The following is a 13866-nucleotide window of genomic DNA, read 5'->3' as shown; positions in this document are numbered from 1 at the left end:
CTGTCGAATTTGTTTTCTTCGACGCCTGATTTATTCCTCTCCTGATATTTTCCTAAATCCATTGTTATACGAGTAACATCATAATGAAAAATCGATGACATAGACTATGTTCTTTTCAAAGAAACCCACACGACGACAGCCACAGGCAGCAGCGAACAACAACAATGTTTAGTTTGACGAGCTATAGCAACACGCCCCATGAGAAGATATGCGACAAACACCCCTTGAATCGCAGGGTTAATGCGCTTCTCGGCTGATTAACAACGTTCAACCACAACCCATAGCTTAACAAACCCCAAATCAAATTACATGTAGACATGTAACTTGACATTTTCAAACAAAACTTATTTTAATAGGGGTTGGTGCAGTGTTGTTTGACATATCTACCAAGTTTGAAGGAGCTTGTGGTGTCGATCTGATAGCCTACAAAAGTTATGGTGTTTTCGCACGACTGAGATGGATTTTTTAGCAGGGTTTTTCTATTGTCTTTTGTTGAACATAACGTTGAAGTGCTTGCAGTGGCCAATGAAGTATTTCCTGTAAGTTCTATGTAATTACTAATTCACAAAATTAATTCAAAGAATTGATATCTACAAATTTTAGATCAACAACTTGCAAGCATTATTTCAATGTTAAATGAATAAGTTGTTTAACTATAATTCCATTATGTATGAATTTGGAAGTAATATTATGTTGGCAAGTGAAAACAATGTATTGATAAAGTTAGATAGCTTCGAAATAATTAAAACGACTCAATATGATTTCTTTTATTTATATCAACCATGGTGATATATTTAGTGTAACTTGAATGTGTGATTCTATAATCCTGTGACATCTCATACTGCATTTTTATCAATAATGTTGGAATTTTTTACAATAATTTTATTTATTAATACACCAGAACCTTTCTCTGGGAGTTCTAGCATCTTAAACGAATGCTTTGAACTTGTGTAGAATTTTGGTTTATATATCTTGTTCATTTAATTGATTTTGACCATTGGGTGGTCTTGTTTTATAATTGATTTTAGATGGTCATGGTGTTGATTTTTTATTTTTTTTTTGTTTCATTTCTTGTATTCATAATGTATTCTTAATTTTATATAAATTTATTAGAACACAAAATTAAGTTATTTGTGTATTAAATAGCACTTCAACATTCCTACTCATATATCTCGTTGCTTGTGTGTGAAGGAGAGAGATCGTGTTATTATAGGCCAACGTAAGCCATTGTCGGACACTACAAGAATTTTGGTAATTTTCAACGACCAAAAAATCATCGATTGTTTCGACCATTCCCGATGGTCCAGACAAGGGGTCAGGATAAAAGATTAATCCCGATGGTCCACGAACAGACCGTTGGAATTTGAATTTGCCCGACGGTTCACGAACAGACCGTCAGGCTTTTTAATCTCTCCCGACGGTAAGAAAACACTGTTGGACATTCTGGTTTAAACCCGACGGTTACTACTCGATCGTTGGGCGTGATGTGCAGAATCTATTGTGATTTGTTAAGCTCACCCGACGGAAAGCGCGAAAGCGTCGAATTTTCATTATAAAGACCGACGACTCCATGCAACCGTCGAGATTCTAAGTTCTAATATAAATATTGAAAAGTTTTTATGTGAATTGGGGAATCATTGGCCGACGGTGAGACAAGAACCGTCGGGATACATTGAACTCCCGATGGTGTTTAGTCAACCGTCAAGAGTTCTAAGAAATATAAAAATACTTTTTTGAGAATTTGGGAAGGTTCCTCTGAGAATGGTGTCAGGAAACCATCGGGCATGCCTCGTTCGCCCGACAGTTTTGAGCAACTGTCGGTTGTTATTGTATTCTTGATGGTGTTCGGTCAACCGTCAAGGATTCTTATTTTCCTTTTGGGAATTGGTGATTTTCTACCGACGGTCGTGTCAGAAAACCGTCGAGCTTGGTAAGTTTGGCCGACAGTTTGGAAGTGACCGTCGGGATTGCTTACACATATCTCAACGGTTGCAGACAACCGTCGGGAAAAATACGATTTAAAATCCTGATTCTTCTTTTTCCCTCTCTCGTTGATTCTTCTTCTTCTTCTTCTTCCTTCTCCTCCTCTCGCCATCTGCCACCATTCGTTCCCCTCTCGCTGTCCATTCGTCTCCTCTAGCAACTGTTTTCGTCCATTTGTTTCCTCTAGCAACCGTCCGTTCATTTCCTGGCCGTCTGTTCGTCCCCTCACCATCTGTTCATTTCCTCTGGCAGTCGTTCCCCTCTCGTCGTCCGTTGCCGACTGTCCGTTGGTACGCCGTCTGTTGGTTCCCCATCTCGCTTGTTGGTTTATTGTCTCGTCGTCCACCACCATCTCCGATTTCCCCCTTGCCAGAAAGGTAACCCTTTTTTACTTATTTACTTGATATTCTTGGTATTGAGTACTGCCATAAACAAATTACTTGTAATGTAGATTTGTTGTGATTCTAAAACAAGAGAAGTTAATGATGTTAGTGATTTGTTAAGTAGAAATAAATTGGTTGGAATTGGATGTTGAGTTTTTGTCTATTAGATGGTTGATTGTCATGTAGATTTGTTGTGGATCATAGAATGAGGGTACTCTGTTTGCTAAAGAACAATTCAATTCCGTATCATGTGACTTGCTCTGTTTTTATAGATAGCCAATGGACTATGGTAGTTTTTTTTCTTGCTAGATTTCTCACTAAATGAATTGTGTCAATAACTTTTGATATCCAAGTTAGTTTATGGGGTGATTTGATTAACTCTATAGAATAGTTTAGCATTGAGAATAGGGGATGTTTTCTGTATTCTTTAGTTTCTCCTTTATTCTTTCTTTATTTGTATTTCTATATTTTGTTGTTTGAGGAATCTCCCTCCGTTACTCCTATGGTTTATTTAGTAAAAAATGTTTCTATTCTTTGTGATACAATCTTAGATAATTTTGTCTGGGTCTTTGAACATTGATTTTATCATTTTGTAGTTGTTAAACTACAATACTTCATGCATATATGGAGCTAAACATTTTCAAAATCACACTTAAACGTACTTTTTATCATTCTAAATCACGAACAAGAAGTAAATGAAATGAAATTAAAACTTAGAAATTGGAATTATATGTTCTAATAAAATTAATTGTCAAAATCATACAGGTTCAATTTATCGTATATATTATTAAGAATATATAAAGAGTGGATTAAGATTAGGAACAAGATATCAACTGAGTATGCATAATGAATATATCGATTCCTTGATGTTGCAAAACTTCATGTTAATAAGTCAGGAAAAACTTCATGCAACTTTTTATTTTTTTCATAGTGGGATTTTAGAAAACAAGGATTTTGGTTACATTTCTTTATCTTTCACTGTTATTGATTTGCATTTGACATTATTATTTGTTCTCTCGTTTTTGCAAAGTATTTGAATGATTATGTACTTTCAAATGAAATGGTTTTGATACATCCTTGACGGAAGATGATATAGCAAGAAAGTACATTTTCTTGGAGAGGGTGATTTTTCCATTTAGTTTTTCAAAAAGTTTAAATTACATTTTTGGCTAACTAGTAGTGTAAGTTTTACATTGTTGTTGAAGATGTGAAAGCAACCCCTTTGACGAATTTCTTGTGTAGGTATGTTTCTTTTGAAGTTCAAATTTTTATACAAGAACTTCATATTAATGGTGCCGGAAGGAGAAGGCACAAGCTTTCTTCTTCTTCCACTTTTTAGTGCCAGAAAAAGAAGACACAGACTTAGTTCCAAAGGTCAAACCTCTATAGAACTTCTTAGAAGATGAATCAACATTTATTTCACCCTTTCGTTCTTTGGTTTTCATCAAGGATTTGAAAGTCTATAGCTCATTGAGCAAAGTGGTCAGGTTGTAGTCAATCCTGTTCATAATAGCATTGCTATGGAACTGCAGGAAACTTTTCGGATAAGATTCCAATATGAAGCTAACCTAACTGGCTTCATTGATGACAGACTCATTCATCTCTGCTACGTTGAAGTGGACCATCATGTTGAAAATATGTTCTCTAACAAATGCTCCTTCTCGCATACGGGCATTTAAGATGTTTTTCAGAGCGTCATGCCTTAGTTTTGTGGATGGTTATCCGAACATTCCTCGCAGGGCTCCATGATCTCACGGACAGTGATTGTGGACTCATGCTTCTTGGCCAAGACTTCAGAAAGGTCAAGATATACGTTTGGGTCTTTTCATTTGCCCTTTTCCAATGCTCATATGCCTCCCAAACATTTCGAGAAGCATTTTGAGTAGGAACATGAGGACAATCCTCCATCAGACAAACTTAGGTCATCAATGATTAAAATTGTGTTGATTGTGTTTTTCCAAGTTGTGTAGTATTCGCGAATAAGTTTGTCGGTAACAAGTATATTTAATGTTGTGGAATTCATAACAAATTTGCTAAAACATACAAGTTATTTATATTAGAATTCTAGCATTACCCATTTGAAAAACTAATCAAATTTAGCAAAATAATATAATGCACACTATGTGACATCTATTTTGCAATGATGTTTTAGTGAGACAAGATAAAAACCACAGTAGGGTGATCAGGTACCCCTTCACTAAAATGAGACTGTCTCAACCCATATACGGAACAATTCCTTGCTACGATAAATATCAATCACCATTGTTCGGTCCAGAAATGGTTAACCTGCTTAACATTTTCTTGTAAGTGTAATCCCTCATTTTAGATTCTAGAGTTCCACCCTAATGAGCCAACCGTAGGGAAAAAATCGATTGGGAAAAAACTAAAGAAATCCCATCTATTTTTGGAGTTTGAGTAAAAGGTCATGCAAATGTCATTCGTAAAAGGATACAAGCAAAGGTGTTTCGAGGCCGAGCATGAAAATTTACTACAAACTAATGAGAGAAACTGAGGGATGTGTTGTCACACGTCTTGCTTTCAGTCACTATAAATCCTCTCTCCATTCACCTTGTATTGACCTATACAAACACTACCCATAGGGGGACATAAGCAAAGGTGCCTCGAGGCCGAGTATAAATCTCATAATGTGAACTTTTAGGGAGATACGTGAAAAGGGAAAATGAAGTATCATTATGCCCCATTTTCCTCCCATTGAATATTTACCTATAGAAAAATACGGCTAATTATTTTACTAAGTGATTGTTTAAATTTGCCCAGAAGTAACACTTACTTTGGATTGTTAAACAACTTTGATTAATGTTCATTAAACACTTTAATAAACTTAATCAAGAATTGCATGCTTGTAGCAAATCTATCTAATTCATCTTTCCAGATTAGTTCCCAGGTAGGGGTGTTTCATTTTCATTAGCTTAAATACCCCAGCCTAGTCAGAACTAGCCTTAGACAAAAGGTTCCTTATAGATACATTTGCTGCAAATTAATCTTTTGATTAAAAATAATTCAATCATATTAAATTAATTTTTAATATCATTAGAAATGTAACCTTAGGTCTATGTGAATCATGTTTTAAAACTATTTTAAAAAAATGATTTTAACCAAAGGTTTGCATGCAATTCTGAATTATTGATTTTAATTATGATTTCATTTAATTATAACTTTCATAAAAGAAATGAAATAACTTAAAATCAATTATTGCATGTGAACGCATAATTTAGGTATATTATAACAATTATAAAATAACCTAAGGTAGTGACATACTTCATGTCACACCCCGCCCCGAGTCTGCACTCTTGAGCCCGAGGAGAGGCGTGAGGGACCACAGATACCACCTTTTTGTGATACCTACTGTCCAACTGAACCTCTTTACTACACTCAATAAACTAAGTCAAGGAGATAAAAACAACTCATTTAGTAGGCCCATTTTATTACTACAATGTAATGTAATGTTCATACAACTCCAAGACCTTAATTACAAAGTTTACAACAACCATTCTTAAAACCCTCCAGAAGTGTAACTATGGCTTGTGGCAGACCTTGACCTTAGCAGCACCCTGAAACTCCTCGCTACCTGGGAAGGAAAACATGAAAGAAAAGAATGAGTTTCACAAAGCTAAATGAGTGGTAAGAAACTTTTAGAGTCTATTTCAACTCATAAAAACAAGCATATCATAAATACGAGGTTACATTCAAACCTCAGCTTCAAATGGATCTGTTCTCAACTCTATCTACATGCACGGTAGATAGCTAAACCAATAATTACTTAGAATGAGTATGCTGTCTACCTACACACACAATAGATAGTTAACTAATCATGAACACTTACTTCGCTATGCTCCCCTTTTGATCCTAATGTTTCATATGTGCACATAGCTCCTGCTCATGGGCTCAGAAGCTAGGCCCACCGGCCCTCTGACCATCCCATACGAGAATCCTCCCACAGGCTCAGGAACTAGACCTCTCAGTCCCCTGACCATCCCGTGAGGTTTTGCTTTCGGGCTCAGGAACTAGGTCTATTGACCCCCTGACCATCCCGATCACATAATCTCATTCTCATGCTAGATACTCATTCATAACATAAGCATATAATATTTACTCTAAAAGATATACTTTAAGACTTAATTTATACAATTTACTCTAACAGATATGCTTTAAGACTTAAAGGAAATTACCACTCACCTTGGTAAGGATAGGAATCTTTCTCTTAGAAGTTCCTTGATCTTCTCAGGCTCCTCTTTTGAACCCCAAATTCCAGATTCAACTTAAAGCTCAGATTACTCATAGTTCTAGCCTTTATCTCAAGTTACTTCCTTGTATAAATATGCTCTAAAATGTCTCAGGAAGCTTATCTCAAAATATTAGCTTAGAAATTCTCGTGCTTTGGCCAGAATCTTCAAAATATCAAGACTAGCCTAGCTTACCCGATAGCTCGACCCTTCTGTCTTTTCCTCATTCTCCAGCCCGATTCCTTGGAGCTTCTTCTTCAGAAGCCCTACCCTGAAAACTAGATTCTTTTAGCTTTCAGATGGCTTTGAAATCACTTCAAATGCACGAATATTCTGGGAGATATCCTTGTCTCAAGTTGATGCTACTTTCAGACTTTACTATCTGACAATATCTCCTTCTCTTGGAACTTCATGACCAACGCATAGCTATCTCCGAAACTGCTCTTAAACACTCTTTCTATTGTATTTCAAGGGGATTTTGGATTATGTACTCAAAAGAAGATTTGTGGTGGTATTTATAGGCTTAAGGAAATGATCCTTCTCATCTTTACCAAGCCTCCAATGCAAGACACCTCCTACTCTTGAAGTGTTTGCACTATGTTTTGCCACCACCTACTCCCTTCACATTCACCTACTTCTATGCCACATACCTATTTGAGTTGTCCTCCTCATGTATAATACTTCCTTTGCATGAAACTTAATTCGTCCAGCTCCTACTAACTCAAGTCTACTCATCTCTCAGTACAGCCTTTTTTCTAGATGAGTTCATCAATCTTGCGTAACACAGTCCTCAGCACCGCCCCATAATTTAGTTCCTGCTTCTATCGTCTAGCTCCAACAGCCCATCATGTAGCTCAATTGTTTAGCAAACGATCTCGCTTTCAACTATCTCGCTCTTAATGATCTCGCTCTCAACGATCTTGCTGATCTCACTCTCAGCAATCTCGCGCATAGCCTATCGCTTGGCTACTGCGAGCGTTGTTTACCTCCATCGTTTAGCGCTGACGCCTTATCGTCTAGTGCACACACTCATCGCATAGCGCCATCGCCTAGTGTCATCATCTAACGCTTAACGTTATCATTTAGTGCTATCGCCTAGCTTCCACGCTTATCGTTTAGCGCTTACACTGATCGTATAGTACTTTTCTTATCATATAGCCCGATCGTCCAGTGCTCGGCTACACGATCGCCTATCTCATCATGTAGCTCCCTACTTTGCTACACAATGGTCTAGCGCCCGCCTACATGATCACCTATCTCATCGTGTAGCGCTACTCACTTACTAAACGATCGTCTACCTCTCCTTGCAGCACTGCTTATTTGCTACACAATTGTCTGCCCAATGCCTTGCATTTAGCCTGTTGCTTCCTTTACTTTCGCTTACACATACCCGACGTATGAGCAACTCTTGGCAATGCCTCTTGCCAATACTTCGGCCAATCATGCATCCATCCTTACAAACGCATGGTTGCCTTTTCATCTAATGCGTTAATGTCTCCTAACACTTAACGCATGGGTCCTTTTTGACCTTACACTTAGCCAAATTTCACCATTTAAGGATTAACTCAAAACTACTCAAGGAAAATCTATCCAACATTTAGAAATTTCCTTCACCTCAACATAGGATTTAACTTTCACTTAGTTATTTCCTTTAATCACCTGCTTAAGTAGGAAAAATGAAAATCCGGGTTTCACATTTACTTCCCCCTTAAGAAAATTTGTCCTCAAAATTTACTCGAACTAACTCTGGTTTTAAGGTTTCACAACACCCTCTGTTGCAAACTCTTATAACCTTATCTATTACCACACTTCCACTACGCTACTCTGATATCAACTTTCTTATTTTATCCAACGATACCCCATCTAGCCATTTTTCAGCTAGTCATTGAACCAAACTATCTACAAAATAAATTTTCTATCTCAAACTTTAAATGAGAATAACTTAAGTTCATACTTACCTTCCTCGATAGATCTTCAGGTAGCATTGTGAGTTCCAGCTCCGGTTGCCTGCTAGGTCATGCCACTTCTACTATTCCTCTTAGTCTTCTTTGCTTAACTCTTAGGTTTCTCTTTAAACCTTTATTCTATCACACTTCCCTCTGGTTTTACTGCACTCAAACCTCAGTTTTTTCTAACTCAACCCTCTAGTTTCCAAGAACATATACTTTGATACCAAACTAAACTTATGCTCTAATACCAAGTTGTCACACCCCGTCCTGAGCCCGCACTCTTGAGCCCGTGGAGAGGCGTGAGGGACCACAGATACCACCCTTTTGTGATACCTACTGTCCAATTGAACCTCTTTACTACACTCAATAAACTGAGTCAAGGAGATAACAACAACTCATTTAGTAGGCCCATTTTATTACTACAATGTAATGATCATACAACTCCAAGACCTTAATTACAAAGTTTACAACAACTATTCTTAAAACCCTCCGAAAGTGTAACTATGGCTTGTGGCACACCTTGACCTTAACAGCACCCTAGAACTCCTCACCTTTTGCTACTTGGGAAGGAAAACATGAAAGAAAAGAATGAGCTTCACAAAGCTCAGTGAGTGGTAAGAAACTTTTAGAGTCTATTTCAACTCATAAAAACAAGCATATCATAAATACGAGGTTACATTCAAACCTCAGCTTCGAATAGGTCTGTTCTCAACTCTATCTACACGCACAGTAGATAGCTAAACCAATAACTACTTAGAATAAGTATGTTGTTTACCTATACACACAGTAGATAGTTAACTAATCATGAACGCTTACTCCGCTGCTCCCTTTTTGATCCCAATGTTTCCTATGTTCACATAGCTCTTGCTCATGGGCTCAGAAGCTAGGCCTGTCAGTCTTCTGACCATCCCATACGAGGATCCTCCCACAGGCCCAGGAACTAGACCTCTCGGTCCCCTGACCATCCCGTGAGGTTTTGCTTTCAGGCTCAAGAACTAGGTTTATTGATCCCCTGACCATCCTGATCACATAATTCCATTCTCATGCTAGATACTCATTCATAACATAAGCATATACAATTTACTCTAAAAGATATGCTTTACGACTTAATTTATACAATTTACTCTAACAAATATACTTTAAGACTTAAAGAAAATTACCACTCACCTTGGTAAGGATAGGAATCTTTCTCTTAGAAGTTCCTTGATCTTTTCGAGCTCCTCTTTTGAACCCTAAATTTCAGATTCAAATTAAAGCTCGGATTACTCATAGTTTTAGCATTTATCTCGAGTTACTTCCTTCTACAAATATGCTCTAAAATGTCTCAGGAAGATTACCTCAAACTCTTAGCTTAGAACTTCTCGTGGTTTGGCCAGAATCTTCAAAATATCAAGACTGGTCCAGCTTACCCGACAGCTCGACTGTTATGCCTTTTCCTCATTCTCTAGCCCGATTCCTTGGAGTTTCTTCTTCAAAAGCCCTACCCTGAAAACTAGATTCTTTTAGCTTCCAGGTGGCTTTAGAATCACTTTAAACGTATGAGTATTCTGGGAGATATCTTTGTCTCAAATTGATGCTACTTCTAGACTTCACTATCCAACAGCATCTTCTTCTCTTGGAACTTCATGACCAACGTATAGCTATCTCCAAAACTGCTCTTAAACACTCTTCCTACTGTATTTCAAGTGGATTTTGGATTATGTACTCAAAAGAAGGCTTGTGGTGGTATTTATAGGCTTAAGGAAATGATCATTCTCATCTTTACCAAGACACCTCCTACTCTTGAAGTGTTTGCACCATGTTTTGCCACCACCTACTCCCTTGACATTCACCTACTTCCATGTCGCATACCTACTTAAGTTGTCCTCCTCATGCATAATACTTTCTTTGCATGAAACTTAATTCGTCCAGCTTCTACTAACTCAAGTCTACCCATCTCTCGGTACAGCCATTTGTCCAGATGAGTTCATCAATCTTGCGTAACGCAATCTTCAGCACCGCCCCATCATTTAGTTCCTGCTTCTATCGTCTAGCTCCAACAGCCCATCGTGTAGCTCAATCGTTTAGCAAACGATCTCTCTCTCAACGATCTCGCTCTAAACGATCTCGCTGACCTCGCTCTCAACGATCTTGCTCTAAACGATCTTGCTTTCAACGATCTCGCTCTCAACGATCTCGCGCATAGCTTATCGCTTGGCTACTGTGAATGTCGTTTACCTCCATCATTTAGCGCTGACACCTTATCGTCTAGCGAAGCACGGCTATCTTCTAGTGCACACGTCCATCACATAGCGCCATCGCCTAGCGTCATCGTCTAACGCTTAACGCTATCGTCTAGTGCTATCATTTAGCGCTATCGTCTAGCTTCCACGCTTATCGTCTAGCGCTTACACTGATCATTTAGTACTTTGCCTATTGTATAGCCCGATCGTCCAGCGCCCGCCTACACAATCGCCTATCTCATCGTGTAGCTCCCCACTTTTCTACATGATCGTCCAGTGCCCGCCTACACGATCACCTACCTCATCCTATAGCGCTGCTCACTTACTAAACGATTGTCTATCTCTTCGTGTAGCGCTGCTTATTTGCTACACGATTGTTTGTCCAGTGCCTTGTGTTTAGCCTCTTGCTTCCTCTGCTTTCGCTTACAATATCTGACGTATGAGTAACTCTTGGCAACGCATCTTGCCAATACTTCGCCCAATCATGCGCCCAACCTTACAAATGCATGGTTCCTTTCTCATCTAATGCGTTAATGTCTCTTAACACTTAACGCATGGGTCCTTTTTGACCTTACACTTAGCCAAATTTCACTATTTAAGGATTAACTCAAAACTACTCAAGGAAAATCTATCCAACACTTAGAAATTTCCTTCACCTCAACATAGGATTTAACTTTCACTTAGTTATTTCCCTTGATCACCTGCTTAAGTAGGAAAAATGGAAATCCGGGTTTCACACTTCATGCAATTCCATTTCATTACTTAACATACATAACACTTATACAATAAAGTAATGAAATTATTAAAACATACATTCATCCATACATTCAAACTATATATTGTAACACTTATAATATAAATGATGCATGGCTATGTTATTAATACATGCGACCATATATTATAACATTTATATTATATAATACATGAGCATGCTATAAATTAAATCATGCAACTATAATATAAATGAAGCATGAATAATGCATAACCTATGGTGGGATTTAACTATATGGCAAACATTATGAACAATAAATATATAAAATAAATCATACACCATATGCATAATTTAAAAATAATTGTTGGACTGAGATTGGACTCCTAAACAATTAATTAAATAAATATAACACTTATATTAATTTAATTAATAAAAAATCTAATTATTACAAAATTAATAGCCAAACGATTCAAAGCAAGTGAATCGGGTCTTGAACTGCACGAATCGAACCGGCCACAAATCGTTTGAACCAAGTGAACCGAACACGAATCAGTCGAGCCACGAACTGAACCACGCATGAACCGGTTCGTTCTTTCTGTCTTAGAGCATTATAAAATTGTGACCTAGTGTTGCAATGCTACAGAAAGAATATCCCATTCCGTCCATTCACAGTGTTGCAACGCTAGGGCCCAGTGTTGCAATGCTACTATACAAAAGCCACTATACATTTGCAAATTCCTTCGAAATTCCTCTGAATTTGGCCTCGTTTTCTCCAGAATTTCATCGAAATTATCATAAACGACATAGGACATTGATATTACAGACTTCATAACAAATAATGCCAAAAAACAAAGGGCCCTTACAAATCATATTTGTAAAAATTAAAAGCTATAAAACAAGAGTCCAATCCCGAAAACATCCAATAATCATAAACCATTCATTCCATACATTCATCAATCATGAATAAATACATAATGCAAAAATCCACTAGTTCTGTAAAAACATTCTGAAAAAAATAGATTGAAAAATTGGGACAAAAAACCATCACTCTGATACCAATTGAAGAAACTATAAAGCTCCATAGCTGATGTAGGGATCAGCCCAATTTTCAATGTTTCACAGAATAATGAAATTCACAGAACCAAAACAGAAATTTATGTATTAATTGGACAAATTTACAACATGCATAAAATAAAGATGAAGGGAGAAAGAATTCATACCCTTGATGAATCGAATCTTCACGAAATCCTCTTCTCCACGAACAAGAAAACCTCGATCAAGAAAAACAAAATGGCCACCACCAAGAGATAATCTTTTATATTCTCTTTTGGGATAGGGTGAGAATATGCAAAAGGTATGGACTTTGCAGAATTTTGGAAGAGGGGGAGAGTTTAAGAGCGGGGGAAATTTGTTCCTCTGGGAGAAACAATTACAGAAGCCTTCTCTTTCACAAGTTTTCTTCTCTATGAAGAAAAAGATAAGACAGTTAAAAAAAACTTCTACGGAAAAAAAAAAAGAAAAAGAAAAAACACTTCTCACATCCACGTTAATTGAGATAGTTAAAGGGAACTCCCTCCCTTTAATTTGAAATTTGAATTTTAAAAAATAATATATATATATATATATATATAAAACTTATTAGATGTATATATAACTATATGTTATATCAAATATAACACATAACATATAGTTTTATATTGTATCAAATATAATATAATTTTAAGTCTCTCAATCAATTGTGGTATTTGATATAAATCACATTTATACTAAATTTAATTCTATGAATCGAATCCATACAATTAATATTCAAATCATATTCAAATATTTATTTCCTCTCAAATAAACTTTGTATTAAATATAATGTATCAAATACATTATATTAATTATATCACATATAATTAATTAATTAATTAATTAATTTAATTATATTACATATAATTAATTCTCTCAATTAATTTGAATAATTCAAATTAATCCAAAATTAATTCTCAATAATCCCTGTTGAGCTATAGAGGGGACCTTATGGACCTGTAGATTGAAGCTTCAATGGTACTTGAATAATTAATTAAACTCCTTTAATTAAATTACTCAATATCCATTAACTGTAGGTCACTCCATTAAATACCGACAGCTCACTCTTCATACTACAGATGTATTTCTGTGTTCATTGAATATAACCAATCAACGATGTGATAACCTTTTAAAAATTGCTCGTAGGTACAGCGGAGCCAAAATTACCGTTTTGCCCTTGTAGTTACATCTAACTCCTTAAGTATCACTGAGCCCTCTAATGAACAATAAGTCATAGTTCAAATATGACCAAACCCTTCTCGAGCCAAGAGAAGGAGTGGCGCCACATTTTTCAAGCCCCGA

Source organism: Benincasa hispida, chromosome 2 (genome assembly GCF_027475165.1).
Source record: "Benincasa hispida cultivar pf3 chromosome 2, pf3_genome.v1.1, whole genome shotgun sequence".
NCBI lineage: Eukaryota > Viridiplantae > Streptophyta > Magnoliopsida > Cucurbitales > Cucurbitaceae > Benincasa > Benincasa hispida.
The sequence above is the reverse complement of the archived record's forward strand: the minus strand, read 5'-3'. Positions refer to the sequence as shown.